Source organism: Phyllobates terribilis, unplaced genomic scaffold, assembly GCF_046119375.1.
Source record: "Phyllobates terribilis strain yellow unplaced genomic scaffold, ASM4611937v1 Scaffold_5__5_contigs__length_657084704, whole genome shotgun sequence".
NCBI lineage: Eukaryota > Metazoa > Chordata > Amphibia > Anura > Dendrobatidae > Phyllobates > Phyllobates terribilis.
The window spans coordinates 421,151,835-421,170,923 of record NW_027362765.1 but is presented as its reverse complement, the minus strand read 5'-3'; the positions used below and the strand labels follow the sequence as shown (position 1 = coordinate 421,170,923).

Sequence of the window (19,089 nt, the reverse complement as noted above, 5' to 3'; positions counted from 1 at the left end):
TTACCGGTAATGTGTTTTTTTGGAACCCATGACGGCACAACGAGAAAGTAGATCAAGGACAGGAAACCTTCAACATAAAAAGGGTGATGCCTCTCTCCGCCTCAGTGGATTACAGAGCATGAGAGGACTCTCCGGTTAGAGCACATAATTTTATTAACCATAAACAAATTGCACCCATGTGAACACTTCAATACCCACCAACCGGAAGGTGATCACAATAGTGATCGGGAGGGAATGTAAAGGTGCAGTCATGGGTTCCGAAAAAACACATTACCGGTAAGTAATATACGTGTTTTTCTGTCACCCATGACGGCACAACAAGAGAATTACAGAGAACTAGGTATGTAAGGGAGGGACCACAGACTGCAGAACCCTTCTCCCAAATGTGAGATCAGAGGAGGCAGAAAGGTCAAGCCTATAGTGAATCTAGAAAGTGGACGGAGATGACCATGAGGCCGCCTTACATATTTGCTCAATGGGCACGTCCGCTCTTTCTGCCCAGGAAGCAGCCATGCCCCGTGTAGAGTGGGCCTTCAGATTGTTAGGAGGATCTCTGCCTGATCCCGTATAGACCATCGTGATGGCTTTGATCCCTTTCGGGAAACCTGAAAGGAGACAAATAGAGCCCTATCCTTCCTCTATGAGCTTGTGGATGCTAAATAATGTATGAGGCATCTCCTGACATCCAAGGTATGAAATCTTTCCTCCTTGCTATTTTTTGGTTCAGGACAGAAGGATGGTAGGGCTATCTCCTGAGACATATGAAACTTAGATACAAATCTTAGGTAGGAAAGCAGGGTCTGCTCTCAAAACTACCCTATCTTCTAGTACTAAGGTAAAAGGTGGATCTGCAGATAACTCACTAACCCTCTGTGCTGATGTTAAGGCCACAAGTATTGTTTTTAGGGTAAGTAATTTTATGGACCCTGAGCTAAGGGGCTCAAAGGGAGAACTTGTTAACGCGTTTAGCACTAAGTTTAAATCCCAAGAAGGGACCCTTATTATAGGGGCTGGTTTGGCTCTATTGCATGCCCTCACGAACCTGGAAATCCATTTGTTACCGGCCAGATTATAATTATACAAGGCCCCTAAGGCAGAGATTTGGACTTTTAGGGTGCTAACCACTAGGCCTTTTTGAAGCCCTTTTCGAAGAAATTCCAAAATGACCTTTACGGGAACCCCCCCACCCCAGGGAGAATCCCTGAGATGACAAGAATTTCTTCCAGATTCTACAGTAAATTTTAGTAGTGATTGGTTTCCTACTACCTAGAAGAGTAGTAACTAGATTCGATGAGAATCCCCGACCCTCTAGCAACGACCTCTCAAGTTCCAGGCCGCTAAGTGCAATCCTTTCACCTGAGGATGGAATATAGGGACCTTGAGCAAGAAGGTCGGGAATCTCTGGAAGAATCCAGGGGTTCGTGATTGACATGCTTTTCAGCCAAAAGAACCATGGTCTCTTGGGCCAGAAGGGGGCTATGAAGACCACTCAAGCCTGATCCTCCCGGATCTTCCTCAATACTGCTGGAATTAGGCACATTGAGGGAAAGGCATAGGCCAGACTGAAATCCCATCTGCACTGGAAGGAGTCTACTACTAGAGGATTTTCCATGGGATTCAGTGAGCAGAAGTTTTCTAATTTGCTGTTCTGACGAGTCGCAAATAGGTCGACCTCTGCAGACCCCCACATGGCCACTAGCTGGCGGAAGACTGAATGATTTAGAGCCCATTCTCCCTGCAACAGTGGCCTGCGACTTAGAAAGTCTGCCTTCGTATTGTCCCCTCCTCTGACTTTAAAGAGAGAACTTTCCCTTCCACTAGAAAAAGTATCCTCCACGCAACTTGCATTAGTGATTTTGAGCGAGTACCCCCCAGGTGGTTCACATATGCTACAGTGACCTGGTTGTCAGACAGAATTTTTATGTGATGTCCTTGTTGAAGGGGTAAGAAGCTGATCAGTGCCTTCTCTACTGCTCATAGTTCCCACATGTTGGAAGACTCCAGACTCTCCTCCTCTGACCAAGTCCCCTGTATCAGGTGGTTATCTAGGCGCGGCCCCCCCACCCCTTGGGGCTGGTGTCCGTAGTAATTACTCTGGTAATAAGGGGAACCCAGGGGACGCCTGTACGGAACGTGTTCGTCATTAACCACCACTGCAGTGACTGAATTACATTGTGAGGGAGTGTTAATCCGCCCTCCAGATGCCCCCTGAGGATGATTTTGTCTTTTAGGACATCCCATTGTAATTCCCTTGAATGAAATTGGGCCCAGCATACCTCTGGAATGCAGGTGAGAGACCCCAGCAGAGACATGGCCCCCCTGAGAGTCATTACCGGGTTTGTTATGGCTGCCGAAACTAAACTTTTTATTTTTTATTTTTTCTGCTCGGGCAGGCGGCATTCCCGTCAAACTGAATCAAGAGTAAGGCCTAAAAAGATCTGAGTTGTATGAGGGATCAGTTTTGATTTTTCTAGGTTTAAACACCATCCTAAGTTTTTTAAGATGGTGCACACCTTATCCACTTGGGCCAGGCAGTGATCGTGAGTTTTTCCCACTATTAGGAAGTCATCCAAGTACGGGATGATCAATCTGTTTTCCTCCCTGAGATGAGCGGTAACCTCCACTATAAGGCTGAGTTCACACGATGCGTTTTTCATGCGTTTCCGCGGCGTTTTTGCAGTTGCGTAAACGCCGCGGAAACGCATGAAAAACGCATGGTAGAAGGGCAGCAATGTTCCCCAATGGAAATCCGCATGTGCTGTGCCCATGATGCGGATTTTTCCGGAGCGTAAACGCTGCGGTCAAAAATCCGCAGCATGTCAATTAATTTTGCGGAAACGCTGCTCTTTTGCCGCCATTGACTTGCATTAGACCGCATGGAATCCGCATCACTGTATATGTTGATGCGCATTCCATGCGGTCTAATGTGCGGATGGTACCCGGGTGTAGATGAGAGGACTCTCATCCAGACCCAGGTACCATTAAAAAAAAAAAGAATAAAATAAAAAATATATATATTCTCACCTTCTGACGGCCCGCGCTGCGTCCTGCCGGCTTCCCGCGCACTTCGCGGTTGAATGAAGGACCTTCGCTGACGTCAGAGTCATGTGACGGGTCACGTGACGCTGACGTCGGAAGGTCCTACAGTCTTCACTGCCGGCAGCCGGGACCGATGAAGCAGGACACCGGGGGCCATCAGATGGTAACGTATAGATTTATTTTTTATTTTTTGACATCACACACTATATAAATCCATGCCGGCTGCATGGATTTATATAGTGTGAAGTTGACAAGCACTTTCCAAGTGATGCTAAAATCGCTTGGGAAGCGCTTGTCAACCCGCATGCGGAAATGAAAGTGAAGAACGCTTCATTTCCGCATGTCCATGGCAGGAAACCGCATGTACAATCCGCATGCGTTTTTTCCTGCCAGAGAGATGCAGAAACGCTCAGGAAAAAATCCTGAGCATTTCTGCATCGTGTGCACATACCCTTAGTTTTGTGAATATGCGGGACGCCACTGCTAGGCCTAAGGGAAGAGCTCTGTACTGGAAGTGCCTGACGACTCCCTGTACAGTTACGTCTACTCTGAGGTATTTTTGAAAGTTGTGATGGATTGGCACATGGTAATATGCATCCTTTAGGTGCAACACTGCCATGTAGCAGCCGGGAAATAGAAGGCTTATCGTTGATTTTATTGTTTCCATCTTGAATGATGGAATGTTCAGGAATTTGTTCAGGCCTTTCAAGTTGATGATTACTCTGTATGAATTGTCCGGCTTCTTTATAAGGAATAAGGGGGAATAGAACCCTCTTCTTTCCTCTTGTGGTGATACCTCCAGTAAGACGTTCTTTTACAGGAGACCTTAAAACTCTTCCTCCAGTGCCCGCTGTTCTGGTAGAGAGGATCTTAAGGCAGTCAGAATAAATCTCTCTGGCGGGTTTCTCAGAAACTCCAGCTTTAATCCTGATTTTATTAATTTGAGGATCCACCTGTTGGAAGAGATCCTTTCCCAGACTGGAAGAAAGAGAGAGAGCCTCCCTCCCACCTGGGATACAGTGTCATTTTGGGGGGTGTGCGACTATCCTGGGAGGGTCCGCAGAATAAAAACCCTTTCCCTTTCAAGGAAAGATCCTCCCATCTAGACTGTTCTGTGGATGTCCTTCTGCGGCCAAATTTCTTCCTCTGAAAGGACTGCTTAAAAGCCGAGAAGGAAGATTTAGGAAATCCCTTCTTGTTGTCACCTGCTTTCTCAAGAATTGTGCCAAGAGAGGCACCGAAAAGAAAATCTCCTTCACAAGGAAGAGAACATAGCTTTCCTTTCGTCTATATATCCCCTGGGCAACATTTCAGCCAGACTGCTCTAAGGCCGGCATTAGACAGGGCCGCAGATCTTGCCGCTCATCTGGCGGAATCCGCACAGGCGTCAGATAAGAAGGCAGCAGCTCCTTTCAATCAGGGCTGTGGAGTCGGTAAGCCAAACCTGCGACTCCGACTCCTCAATTTCCCTTACACAGACTCCGACATATATTGCTTATATTTAAGTGAAAAATTTATTGTAGTACAATGTGAACATCAGACATTTAATCATTTTTATGATACAATAATCAAGATATTTAGATAGAATATAATATATATTTATTGGAATACTCTCTCTGGTGAAGACGGCAGAAGACAGGACAGAGGAGGGGAGATTGCCCCCTGCAGTCTGGAGCCAGTGCAGGACGGGAGCACTGCAGCATACAAGTGAGTTTTGATGGGTGCGTGCCCCCGCTTCTAGGGGGGGCAGCTGCCCCCCCCTGCCCCTCGCTGGCTACGGCCATGATTCACACACAGCGTTTTTGCGGATCCGTTTTTTTGCAGTAACATGCAGTGTCTCTGGGCATCCCAGCAAAGTCAATGGGTTTCAAGATATGACATTCAGACACATCGTTTTGTGAGGATCCGTTTTTGGGCTCAAAATACGGATCCTCACAAAGAATGAGCATGTCAGTTTGTGTGGCGTTTTTCTAATCTGCTTTTGCTATTGAAAACATTATCTATGAGCTCAAAAACCTTTCAGCTGATGCATTTTTTTTAAAAAGCTGATCTGCTTTTGCAGCTGAAAAACGTATCCTAAAAACGCAGCAAAAACGCTGTGTGTGAATGTAGCCTTAGATCAGGAATAGAACAGCCATTTATAGGACATTACATAACTTTCCCAAATTCTTATGAAAAAATATTCCCCACAAACTGCATTGATCTACGGCACTCAATTTATTATATATTTTAGGAGTCGGAGTCAGTCCATTTTATACCGACTCAGACTCCACCAAAATGAGCACCGACTCAGACTCCACAGCCCTGCTTTCAATACTGGTGGAGAGGCCAGAATGGAGTCTGGTGACTCGTTTTTAACCTGGTCTTCTAACCTGTCTAACCAAACCATGAGGGATCTTGCCGTACAGGTTGCTGATATGGCTGGTTTCAATGCCCCCGCTGATGACTCCCAGGTACCCTTAAGGAAGGCATCTACCTTCCGGTCCAGTGGGTCCTTCAGCATCCTTGTGTCTTCAAAAGATAGAGAAGATTTTTTAGAAGCTTTGGACACCGCAACATCCAGCTTCGGGGCTTTATTCCAGGAAGCCATATCTTTCTCATCAAAGGGATATTTACTTTAGAAGGAGGATGGAAGGGGACCCTTCTTCTCCGGCTTATCCCACTCCTTCTTGATAAGTCCCTGCACCTTATCGTTAATTGGAAAAACTCTATGCTATTTCCGATCCAAAGTACCGAACATAATATCCTGTACCAATTTTTTTGCCTTCTGGGCAACTAACCCCATTGTGGACCTGACGGCTTTTACTAAGCTATCAACACTTTCTAGGGGGAAACCATGACCTGTGCCTGCCTCGCTATCCGAAGAGGAAGAGTCAGTGGAGTCATCCAGCATTCCCTCGTCGGATTCAGAGCCTGAAAGGGTGGGTGGGGTTTTTGCTCTATGGGTCTGGGATGCTTCTTTTGCCTGGGAAAACGATTTTAGCGATTGTTCCACCTTCGACCTAATAAGGGATTTTAAATTTGAAGCAAAATCTGGGGTTCCCTCCGAAATGGTTTCTTCAATACATGGCTGGCATAACTTTTTGAGTCAGTCTTTAGTCAAACCCCGTTCACACAGGGCACATACTCTGTACTTGGACTTCCCCGTACATTTCCTAGGGACGACCGGATAGGGAGGCAGGACGGTATCCGACACTTCTCCTCGGGAGACCGCGGAATCATCGATCCTGCATGAGCTATGCCGGCTGGATCCTGAATCCTTGGTGCTGCGTGTCCCAGAACGCCCACTGCTCCTGGGTGCGTTTCTGGCGCCAAGGCTGCTCCATCTCCTCGGGCTGCTGCAGCATGGTCTGCTGCTCTTGCGGTGGGGAGAGCTGCTGTGAGGCCATTCCATACACTGCGCCCCTGCCTAGTCGGTGATTTACCCTTAAGTACCCTCATTGTGCCAGGGAGATCACGGGCCAGCGTTCCCGCAGCTTCGGGTAGCTCCCCCGAAAATTACATCTGGGGGTCAGAGGTCCCGGCGTGCGTCATTGGGGTGCGACTTCCGGCTCGTCACATCCGGGACGCGGGGTTGCTGGCTACCATGCTGTGTAGGTGCCGCAAACCCCCGCCCGCACGCGAGGAGACCAGATGTCGGCACCCTCCGCGGCGCTTCCAGGACCCACGGGACCGGCCGCAGCAGAGACTGTGACCTGCCACAACCGACCGGCCCCGGTAAGATGATCCCGATGCTGTCGCCGCCGACAAGAAGTAAGATCCCCCATGAGGGACAGGAAACCACTGAGGCGGAGAGAGGCGCCGCCCTTTTTATCTTGAAGGTTTCCTGTCCTTGAACGGCGGATCCCCTCTCTTGTTGTGCCGTCAAGGGTGACAGAAATTAACAATACCTTATCAACTCAAGGGCTGACCAAAGTGTGAAAGTAAACAATGTCCTACAAAATCAATGCTCTGCTAATGTCTTGGGTAAACTATTCCAGACCAATTCACCTCCCCCTGCTGTTACATTTATAATTATGTATTTTTTTATGAGCTCATTAACTTTTTTGTTCAGAAGAGTCACTTTTTTTTCAGACATCAAAATCTTTTCCCACTAAATAATTTCATCAAATTGCCCTTTTTTCGAAAAATGGTTTAAGGGTATGAGCCCACGTAGCATTTTACAAGCGTATATGCTGCGGAATTTCCGCAGCACAAACGCTTGTGAAACGCTTGGTAATCCGTCCCCCATGGTCCCCAATGAGAATCCGCAATTTTAATGCCCATGCTGCGGATTTTTCCTCAGTGTTTTTGATGCGCTCAAAAATCCGCAGCATGTCCATTATTTGTGCGTTTCTGCATGCGGATTTGAGGTCCCAATGCACTAGAAAAACGCATGGCAAATCCGCATGTAAAAACGCTTGTAAAATCCACAAGCGTTTTTGACTGCCAAGAACATGCACAAACGCTGCAGAAATTTTCTGCATCGTGGGCACATAGCCTCATGGTTTCACATACAGTATGTCTTGCATTGGTGACTTGTTTTCATGCTTCTGTGATGAAAGCAAAGCTGAATTTTGGGATCCAGAAAAACGCAGCAAACCCTGCTTTTTGTAAGTGGTTTCTTTACTGCCAAGAGAGCAGGTTTTGCCTTCAGAAAAAAAAAATGCAGTAAAAACGCGACGTGTGAACATAGCTTAATTCCGCATCGCTTAACAGACATCAGCATCACTGTGCACATTGGGGCTCACAATCTAGATTCCCTATCAGTATGTCTTTGGAGTGTAGGAGGAATACAGAGAACCCGGAGGAAACCCACACAGACACAGGGAGAACATACAAACTCCTTACAGATGTAGTACTTGGTGAGATTTGAACCCAGGACCCCAGCGCTACAAAGCAACAGTGCTAAACACTGAGCCACCGTGCTGCCCATCCTACGGCAGATACGAGAGTGTGCACACATACATTACAATCTCCGTGTGATTCTACTGAATGTCAAAAAAAGTAAATAAATTAAAAAAAAAAAAAAGCATTTTTCACTAGGTGCTGCACATCGGATTCTCCTCTCCATTTTTCAGTGCAAATAGAGGAAACCTCTAACATCTGGATTTGTGCGGGAGGCTTTTGGCTGCGTTCACATGTAAAATCCATGGCAATTTTCTCTTTACAATATTTGCTAAAATGCAGCAGAGTTTTTGGCTGTAATGTATTAACTCAGCTTAAAAAAAGTGGTTGCTTCATACAGACAATTCCTTTTATGATCCAGAAAATATAGTACAGTCGACACTACTCACAGATGTGTAATAAAGGAAATCTGTCAGCAGGTTCTTGCTATGTAATCTAAAAGCAGCACACTGTAGGGGCTAAGACCCTGATTTCGGCAATGTCTCTCTCACTTGTTTGTCTGCTTGCTATCATTTTAATACAATCACAGTTTTCTCTGCTGCAGATATAGCAGAGATTAGAAGGCTGAGCTCTGTATAACCCCGCCCACACCACTGATTGGAAGATTTATGTGTACACTGTGCATAGGCAGGAAGCTGCCAATCAGTGCTGGGGGTGAGGTTACACAGTAGGATGACTAGGAGGCACGACACACCTAGTCCTGTAGTGATAATCTCCTGTGGATAAAACACTGATTTTATTGAAATAGCCTAGTAAGTGGCACGTTGCTGGAATCAGAGTCTCTGCCCAAACATCATTCTGCTTTCATATTACATAACAAAAACACCTGCTGACAGATTTCCTTTAATGGACTTGGGTGCACATTCCCATGGAGCCGAGTGCTCTACCTCATCAGGTTATCAACACAGTCCATAATTGTGGCGGAAAGGCGGCATGCGGAATGGCACTGGATATGCTTCAAAAAAACGTTAATTAGCTTTTACATCCAAAATTGAAGCCACATCGTGAACTACATTTAGAGAAGTGCAGCAACGTTTCAGGTAATAAAGCCTTCATCAGGGGTAAAGTAATCAAAGGAAGTAGAAGTGCATGACAGTGTCAAGAGTCCAATGTCCATAGTTGTTTTCAATAAAGGTAGACCACCTGCGCAGGGGACCCAATGAACAAACAGTGGCAGTGAATATGGAGTTGTGACAGTCGTAGGTTTGTACACCTGGTCCACTGCGCCAGTCAGTCTGCCTTTAAGGAAAATAATCGAATACCTTAGAATCCTGATCCTCTTCTACTCTCATTAACTACTTAATGCCTGATGAAGGGTATATTTCCCAAAACATTGCTGCACTTCACTGATTTTCCCCAGGTAGATGGTTAGCCAAGATTGTGTTGGAAATGAAGGACAACATCTGCAAGGAGTTTGTATGATCTCCCCGTGGTTGTGTGGGTTTCCTCTGGGTTCTCCGGTTTCCTCCCACACTCCAAATATATACTGATAGGAAATGTAGATTGTGGGCCCCAATGGGGACAGTGATGACAATGTCTTTAAAGCTGTGGCATATGATGGTGCTATATACAGTGCTGGCCAAAAGTATTGGCACCCCTGCAATTCTGTCAGATAATACTCAGTTTCTTCCTGAAAATGAATGCAATCACAAATTTTTGGTATTATTATCTTCATTTCATTTGTCTTCAATGAAAAAACACAAAAAGAATTGTCCTAAAGCCAAATTGGATATAATTCCACACCAAACCTAAAAAGGGGGTGGACAAAAGTTTTGGCACCCTTTGAAAAACCATGTGATGCTTCTCTAATTCGTGTAATTAACAGCACCTCTAACTTACCTGTGGCACCTAACAGGTGTTGGCAATAACTAAATCACACTTGCAGCCAGTTAACATGGATTAAAGTTGACTCAACCTCTGTCCTGTGTCCTTGTGTGTACCACATTGACCATGGAGAAAAGAAAGAAGAACAAAGAACTGTCTGAGGACTTGAGAAACCAAATTGTGAGGAAGCATGAGCAATCTCAAGGCTACAAGTCCATCTCCAAAGACCTGAATGTTCCTGTGTCTTCCGTGCGCAGTGTCATCAAGAAGTTTAAAGCCCATGGCACTGTGGCTAACCTCCCTAGATGTGGACGGAAAAGAAAAATTGACGAGAGATTTCAACGCAAGATTGTGCGGATGGTGGATAAAGAACCTCAACTAACATCCAAACAAGTTCAAGCTGCCCTGCAGTCCGAGGGTACAACAGTGTCAACCCGTACTATCCGTCGGTGTCTGAATGAAAAGGGACTGTATGGTAGGATACCCAGGAAGACCCCACTTCTTACCCCGAGACATAAAAAAGCCAGGCTGGAGTTTGCCAAAACTTACCTGAGAAAGCCTAAAACGTTTTGGAAGAATGTTCTCTGGTCAGATGAGACAAAAGTAGAGCTTTTTGGGAAAAAGCATCAACATAGAGTGTACAGGAAAAAAAAGAGGCATTCAAAGAAAAGAACACGGTCCCTACAGTCAAACATAGCGGAGGTTCCCTGATGTTTTGGGGTTGCTTTGCTGCCTCTGGCACTGGACTGCTTGACCGTGTGCACGGCATTATGAAGTCTGAAGACTACCAACAAATTTTGCAGCATAATGTAGGGCCCAGTGTGAGAAAGCTGGGTCTCCCTCAGTGGTCATGGGTCTTCCAGCAGGACAATGACCCAAAACACACTTCAAAAAGCACTATAAAATGGTTTGAGAGAAAGCACTGGAGACTTCTAAGGTGGCCAGCAATGAGTCCAGACCTGAATCCCATAGAACACCTGTGGAGAGATCTCAAAATGGCAGTTTGGAGAAGGCACCCTTCAAATATCAGGGACCTGGAGCAGTTTTCCAAAGAAGAATGGTCTACAATTCCAGCAGAGCATTGCAAGAAACTCATTGATGGTTACCGGAAGCGGTTGTTCGCAGTTATTTTGGCTAAAAGTTGTGCAACCAAGTATTAGGCTGAGGGTGCCAATACTTTTGTCTGGCCCATTTTTGGAGTTTTGTGTGAAATGATCAATGATTTGATTTTTGCTTCATTCTCTTTTGTGTTTTTCCCTTGCAAGCAAATTAAATGAAGATAATAATACCAAAGAATTTGTGATAATACCCAGTTTCTTCCTGAAAATGATTGCAATCTGACAGAATTGCAGGGGTGCCAATACTTTTGGCCACCACTGTAAGTAAAATAAATAATTAATGGAATATTATATTGCAGTAATTTATATAATACATTGAAAGCTCAAGCCACCCAGGAATAAGTGCCCATTGCAGCAGCCCATGTTGACTCATAAAAGGGATATGAGACGCCCATCGAAGAACTGGATTCTATGGAAATTACATCTAGAAAAAAAAAAAAAACAGCACGGTCATAATTTTTGCCTGTTTTTTTATTTTAATAAATTTCTTCCTGTGAGATCGCAAAGCGGATCACCAAACTTTGATCTTCATATACAAGTCACTTTTTTTGCAAACCACCTCCCATTTGCACCCTGTTCTCAACTCCAGAATGTGGGCAGTCTGATGACTTTGCAGAAAGTGCGTGCGGCACCAGTAGACATGCCTACATTTTGGGACTCCAGGAGAATTCCACTTTTTCTAGTTACTGGCTTGGGAGGCAGCATTACTTATCCCCTGCCGCTCCTGCTCTGCCTCTCTGCAGCAGTGACATCATGACCACTGCAGCCAATCACTGGTATTGTGCGGTCTAAATCGGCATGACCGCTAAGCCTAGTGATTGTCTGCAGCGGTCACGTGCTGTAAAAGTGGTGTTGCCACTGCAACAATATCAACAAGGACCGGAGAAGAAGTGCTGAAGTGGCAGAAGGGAAGTAATGAGACGTTTGTTATTCTTACAGGATGTAAATAGAATCTAAAAATTCAAAAGCAGCAAAAAAAAAAAAAAAAAACGAAACTCTACAGTTCCTAAAATGGTGTTCAACCAAATGAAAAACACGTGAGGCCATAATGAATAAGTAGATTTGCTATTGAGGTGCCTTAAAAAAAATTAGGAGACTACTTCTGTAAGGCTATATCGGCAGTGACTCAGCTCTCCAGAAAACAAAGCGCCTAAAAGTATTTAGTAACATCTGGACACAAGCAACACGACTGAAAAAACAAGGATGATTGGAATATCATCAAGTATCAAACAAATGTTGCAAAACTTCCTCATTACTCAGGGTGGACAGATATATACATATTGACAAATAGAAGAAAAAATTCCAAGACACAAAAAAAAGGGGGTTAACGTATTTGCATTAACCCACAGGGGAAATTCTGCCCAAGAGTTGTCAAAACACGAGCGACAACAACTAACGGCCAAAAACTATTTCTGAAGCAGATCCAAGAACGCTGCAAGCGAGAGCAAGGGAGATCACAGACAATTGTTTCTGTCACCATAGATACCGATTATTGGTACAAGTGGTTGTCAGCGTTCCCATCAGCTGAATTATGTGGTTATGGACACCAGTGTTAAAAAGGGGTATTCTAATCTCCAAGATCCTATCTCAATTTGTATTAGGTATAATATTATCATCACCATCATAAAGTACCTCCAATTAGAAATGCAGCATAGTTCTTCTGTTTAGCTGTCTCTTACCCCATGTGCAGGGCATTGTAGTTGCTTAGGTATCAATGGTTATGACCACTAGTTTAGTAATAGCTGCTAGAAGTCACAACCATGGATACCTAAGCTACTGCACATGGGGAAGTGAAATAGCGAATCAGAAGAACTATACTACATTTCTAATTGGAGGATGGTGATGATGATGGTGATGGTGAGGATGAGGATCATCCTCATCCTCATGTACCTCCAATTAGAATTGTAGTATAGTTCTTCTGATTCGCAATTTCACTTCCCCATGTGCAGGGGATTGCAGTAGCTTAGGTATCCATGTTTAAGACTACTAGCAACTATCGCTTTATGAGTGCTCATAACCATTGATAGCCAAGCTATTGCAATGCACTGCATATGGGGTAAGAGACATAGCTAATCAGAAGAACTATACTCCATTTCTAATTGGAGGTATTTGCTAATATTATTACTCCTACTACATATTGGGATAGGATCTTGGAGAAGGGAATACCCCTTTAAAGGGAACTTTGTAGAATCCCTATAGGAGAGGTACCCCAGAAATTAGGTTATCAGGGGGTTGCAATATAAAGTAGCTTTTAATAATAAGCTTTCCTATGCGTTTACATGAGTAATAACACCATCTCTGGTCCTTACATGTCTTGTATCCTGCATTTTTCACCAGTTTTCCCCTCTGCAGCCTCTATCTCAAGACATGATGGATTCCTTCTCTTCTTCATCCCTTAGTTATCAGAGAGAAGCAGCAGCAGCATGAAGGAAATTACACAGCAGTATTGAACTGTTTAAGTGTGAATTCAGTCCTCGGGTGAGATAAAAGACTTGTTAGACAGCTCAGTACAATCTTTCTATGTCTCTATTTGCTTGCTTTCTCACTCTGTTCCCCACTCCTATCTCCTCCACTCTACATAGAGTAGAATAGGTTGAGCAATCTGACACCTCACTGGGCTAGCAGTTCGTATTAAGAGACCGAAGTAGGCTGGTTTTTTTTTTTGAAGAAGAGGAGAGGGAAAGAAATGGCTCATAAGTGGAGAAAGAAGATTTCTCGGATAGAATAGATTAAACAGCTACTTAAATGCCCAAGCATTATTGATTTACGCAAGTTTTATAAAAATTACTGTTCCTTTTTAAGTTTGAAGCCTGCAGTTTGCTTGTGCCTAAAACAAAAACTCTCTCTCCTTGGTTCAGCAGAGACAAACCACTATCAAATTCAATAGACGGTATCAACATACCGAGTATTAAAGGAAACCTGTCATCAGGATTTTGCTAAGTAAACTACAGGTATTGTCAGGTTGGTGCTGTTACAGTGATTAAAATGATACCTTGGTTGAAAAATTCAGTCTTGTGGTTGTGAAGATGCACGAGCATCTCATTAACTCAAAATTGCAAACACAGATTAAACAACAACCACAAGACTGAATTCTTCAACCAAGGTATCATTTTAATCAGTGTAACAGCACCAACCTGACAATGCCTGTAGTTTACTTAGCAACATCCTGATGACAGGTTTCCTTTAAAGGTGTTGTCTACTACTTGTACAACCCCTTCTCAATCCCAATGTTTCCCTCTTTTAAAATTACAACACAGTCACCTCAGAAGCAGACGCCGGCGCCATTTCATCATTGTCGGCACTGTCTCTCCCGTGGATCAAGTCACAGTGAGATGTCACGTGAACCCTGCGGCCAATCAGCGGCTGCTTCATTCTTTTTGCATTTTGGACAAATTGCTTACATCCAGCCTAAGTGAGCGCTGCTGCTCTCTGTCTTCTTCCGGATGTATATGACATGTCCGAAGGCAGGGAGAGTGCAATGGCCGCCGATAGGCCGCAGGTATTACGTGACATTACACTAGAACGTGATTGCCAAGAGAGACGGTGCTGACACCGCTGGAATGGCGCCAGCACCAGAGTAGAGTATAAGTTTTGTTTTAAAAGGGGGAAATGTACAGACTGAGGTGGGATTGTCCAAGTAGTATACAACCCCTTTAAAATGGTCACTTACATTTCAACAAACTTTGCATAAATCAATATTACCAGCAAATATAGAAAACTTTGTTATACATTTTATCAGAGAAATCTGAATCTTTTTCCATTTATGAGCTCCTTCAAACCCCTCTGGAATCAATCGTTCACTCTGAAACACTATAAAATAAAAAAAAATCCATCCAGTTTAGACAAGACAGACAGCCAGCTCACTGAGGGATCAGATTACAGTTGCTCAGTAAGTGACTTGGAGAGGGAGAAGTAGAATGACTGAGAGGAAGAGAGATTCTTCTGCTGCTTTCTAGTAAAAGGTTTCTCACCGCAAGTGCTGGATTCACAGTAACACTGCACAGTTCTTTGGTATGTCGACCATGTTTCTGCTTTTAAATATGTGCTACATAAGGTCATTAGAGCAGGAATCCCTCATGTCTGTGGGTGCAGTATATGCGATACATCATGGCAGCTAATCTCTACCCACTAGATAGAGCCAGCAGAGTAGAAACCTAGTGAAAAATGTACAATATAAGTCAAATAATGTCCAGAAATAGTAACATAACTCATATACACTGCTCAAAAAAATAAAGGGAACACTTAAACAACAGAATATAACTCCAAGTAAATCAAACTTCTGTGAAATCAAACTGTCCACTTAGGAGGCAACACTGATTGACAATCAATTTCACATGCTGTTGTGCAAATGGAATAGACAACAGATGGAAATTATTGGCAATTATCAAGACACCCTCAATAAAGGAGTGGTTCTGCAGGTGGGGACCACAGACCACATCTCAGTACCAATGCTTTCTGGCTGATGTTTCGGTCACTTTTGAATGTTGGTTGTGCTTTCACACTCGTGGTAGCATGAGACGGACTCTACAACCCACAGAAGTTGCTCAGGTAGTACAGCTCATCCAGGATGGCACTTCAATGCGAGCTGTGGCAAGAAGGTTTGCTGTGTCTGTCAGCGTAGTGTCCAGAGGCTGGAGGCGCTACCAGGTGACAGGCCAGTACACCAGGAGACGTGGAGGGGGCCATAGGAGAGCAACAACCCAGCAGCAGGACCGCTACCTCCGCCTTTGTGAAAGGAGGAATAGGAGGAGCACTGCCAGAACGCTGCAAAATAACCTCCAGCAGGCCACAAATGTGCATGTCTGCACAAACGGTTAGAAACCGACTCCATGAGGGTGGTATGAGGGCCTGACGTCCACAGATGGGGGTTGTGCTCACAGCCCAACACCATGCAGGACGCTTGGCATATGCCACAGAACAACCAGAATTGGCAAAGTCGCCACTGGCGCCCTGTGCTCTTCACAGATGAAAGCAGGTTCACACTGAGCACATGTGAAAGACGTGACAGAGTCTGGAGACGCCGTGGAGAGCGATCTGCTGCCTGCAACATCCTACAGCATGACCCTGGGTTCCTCCTAATGCAGGACAATGTCAGACCTCATGTGGCTGGAGTGTGTCAGCAGTTCCTGCAAGATGAAGGCATTGAAGCTATGGACTGGCCCGCCCGTTCCCCAGACCTGAATCCGATTGAGCACATCTGGGACATCATGTCTCGCTCCATCCACCAACGTCACGTTGCACCACAGACTGTCCAGGAGTTGGCGGATGCTTTAGTCCAGGTCTGGGAGGAGATCCCACAGGAGACCATCCGCAACCTCATCAGGAGCATGCCCAGGCATTGTAGGGAGGCCATACAGGCACGTGGAGGCCACACACAATACTGAGCCTCATTTTGACTTGTTTTAAGGACATTGCATCAAAGTTGGATCAGCCTGTAGTGTGTTTTTCCACTTTGATTTTGGGGGTGACTCTAAATCCAGGCCTCCATTGGTTAATAAATTTGATTTCCATTGATGATTTTTGTGTGATTTTGTTGTCAGCACATTCAACTTTGTACAGAACAAAGTATTCAATGAGAATATTTCATTCATTCAGATCTAGGATGGGGTATTTGAGTGTTCCCTTTATTCTTTTGAGCAGTGTACATACATGGTACAGGTTTGTGCTTAATAAATTGTCTAACACATAGGGAGGAAAACCCATACTGGTCGCGGAGGCTCAGGTACGAGGGTCTGTTTTCTAGTGTGTTCATGTATCACGAACAGAGAACGCAGAGTCTTGTACTCGTACAATTGGATTAGCCTCATTACTTGTAGGACAACCTTATACATCCCACACGCTGTTGACCTACATAACACACCAAACGTGCTGATAAAAGCAGATCCTCTATATTTTGTCTGGCTGGTGTGACAGCTCTAAATACAGAAAAAAATATGATAATTTCTAAAGGAGAAGGAAGATGTGGGAGCGCCGTGCATCTTTGATCTATAATTGAGTGATCAATGCATAAAGTATGAAAAGAAATTTCTACTCTGGATACGAGGACTCCACTCAGAGGTGATTTCCTATGAAGATCTTTGCTACATGAACCATATGGGTCTTCAGGGCTGCCAATAACCAATAGAGGCGAGACTGTGCCCTAATTAATACTAATGAGCATGGTGCTACCTATGCAACAAAAGCACAAGCAGAAAAATACATTTTGCAGCAATAATAAAAGTTATTTGAAGGTTTCCTACTAAAATGGATATGGTGGGACTGGACATCTAGCTTAAATATGTCCAATCATATAACATAGTTGTATACAACCATTTTACAAACTACTCCAAGGCTTTTACATTGACTTTTCAGAATGGGCTGTCATTTTTGGATTTACAAGGAATAACACTATTTAAGGCCATGGTATGGACTTATAGTTATGTCCATATAATCAATATATGCTTAAAGTGCAGACTCTCAGATTTAATTTGAGGGTATTCACATCCTAATTGGAGTAAGGGTTTAAGAATTACAAATTCTTTAATATGTAGCTGCCTTTAAAAAAAAAAAAAAAAGGGACCAAAAGTGATTGGACAATTATCTCAAAAGCTCTTTAATGGGCTATTTTATCGTTAATCCGTCATCAATTAAACAGGTAAAAGGTTTGGAGCTGACTCCAGGTGTGGCATTTGCATCTAGAAGCTGTTGCTGTGAACCCACAACATGAGGTCGAAGGAGCTCTCAACGGAAGAGAAACATACCATTATTAGGCTGAAAGAAAAGAAGAAATCCATCAGAGAAATAGCAGAAATGTTAGGAGTGGCCAAATCAACAGTTTGGTACATTCTGCAAAAATAAATAAATAGAGCGCACTGGTAAGTTTGGGAACGCAAAAGGCCTGGACTTTCACAGAAAACAACAGTGGTGGATCATTGCAAAATCCTTTCCACGGTGAATAAAAACCTCTTCACAACAGCCACCCAAGTGAAGAACACTCTCCAGGATGTAAGTGTCTCAGTATCTAAGTCTACAAGTAGTGGACATCTTCTTTAAGACAAAAGTCAAGGCAGAAAGACCCACAAACAAGCAACAACTAAAGTCAGCTGCATTAAAGGCCTGACAAAGCATCACAAAGGAGGAAACCCAGCGTTTGGTGATGTCCACGGCTTCTAGACATCAGGCAGTCATTGCCTGCGAAGGATTCTCTAAAAAAAAAAAGTATTTAAAATGAACATTTTATTTATGGTAATTTAAGTTAATTTGTCCAATTATTTTTGAGCCCCTGAACTGAGGAAGTTTTGTAGAAAAATAGTTGTAATTCACAGGATATTTTTGTTCAACCTCTTTAATTAAACCTGAAAGTCTTAACTTCAAATGCATCTCAGTTGTTTCATTTTTAAATAAAAAATAGTGGTATACAGAGCCCAAATCATGGAAATTCGGTCACTGTCCAAATAACTATGTCCGGCATTTTTCCCTAGTTATCTCTTCTGCTGGTTCATACTATTTTTCAGTTGCCTCTGAGCTTGTGGATAAAGACTAGCTGCTATGATGTCTCCTACACTCAGAAAATCTCTCATGTCTTGCTTGATGTGCTATGTAACATGCTCAGAAGCAGCAGCATGAAGGACATCATGGAGCACTACTGAGCAGTATAGTGGTGGGGTGAGATGAACACTTACTAGAAAGGTACTGCACAACCTATTATTTCACTATGCTCCTTTCCATAGACTTCAATAGGCAGCTGTAATCTGACCTCAGTCAGCGTCAGAGTTCTTGGTTTGACCAAGAGTGAATTTAGCTTCCCCCTTCCTGAGTGAATGAGGAGTTTACTGTGGAGGAAAAGTGGCTCATAAATGGAGAAAAAAAAAAAAGTTCTCTCTGATAAGATATATTACAAAGTTTCATATATTTGCTTGTACTATTTGATCAATTTATTGTATGCAAATTTTGTAGAACCGATGGAGATCATCTTTTGCCATTTATATTACAACAATAAGGCCGGGGTCACACTAGCTTATGGCATATGCCCTAAAAGAGGTTGTCCACTACATTCTCATTGACCTATCCTTAGGATTGGTCATCAATGTCTGATCGGCCAGGGTCCAACACCCAACACCCCCGCTGATCAGCTGTTATCGGTGGCCACCGACCAGAAATACTTGCAGAGCTGGCCATCTTCTGGTAGTGGCCGAGGCCGGGTACTACACATCTGCCTCCTATTCAAATCAATAGGAAGTGG

General features: G+C 43.9%; 1 protein-coding gene across 1 annotated transcript in view; it reads right to left on the bottom strand.

Moving 5' to 3' along the window:
- The window catches only part of KNDC1 (kinase non-catalytic C-lobe domain containing 1), a 98,461-nt gene that overhangs the window by 68,915 nt on the left and 10,457 nt on the right, over window positions 1-19,089 (bottom strand). The window lies entirely within an intron of this gene.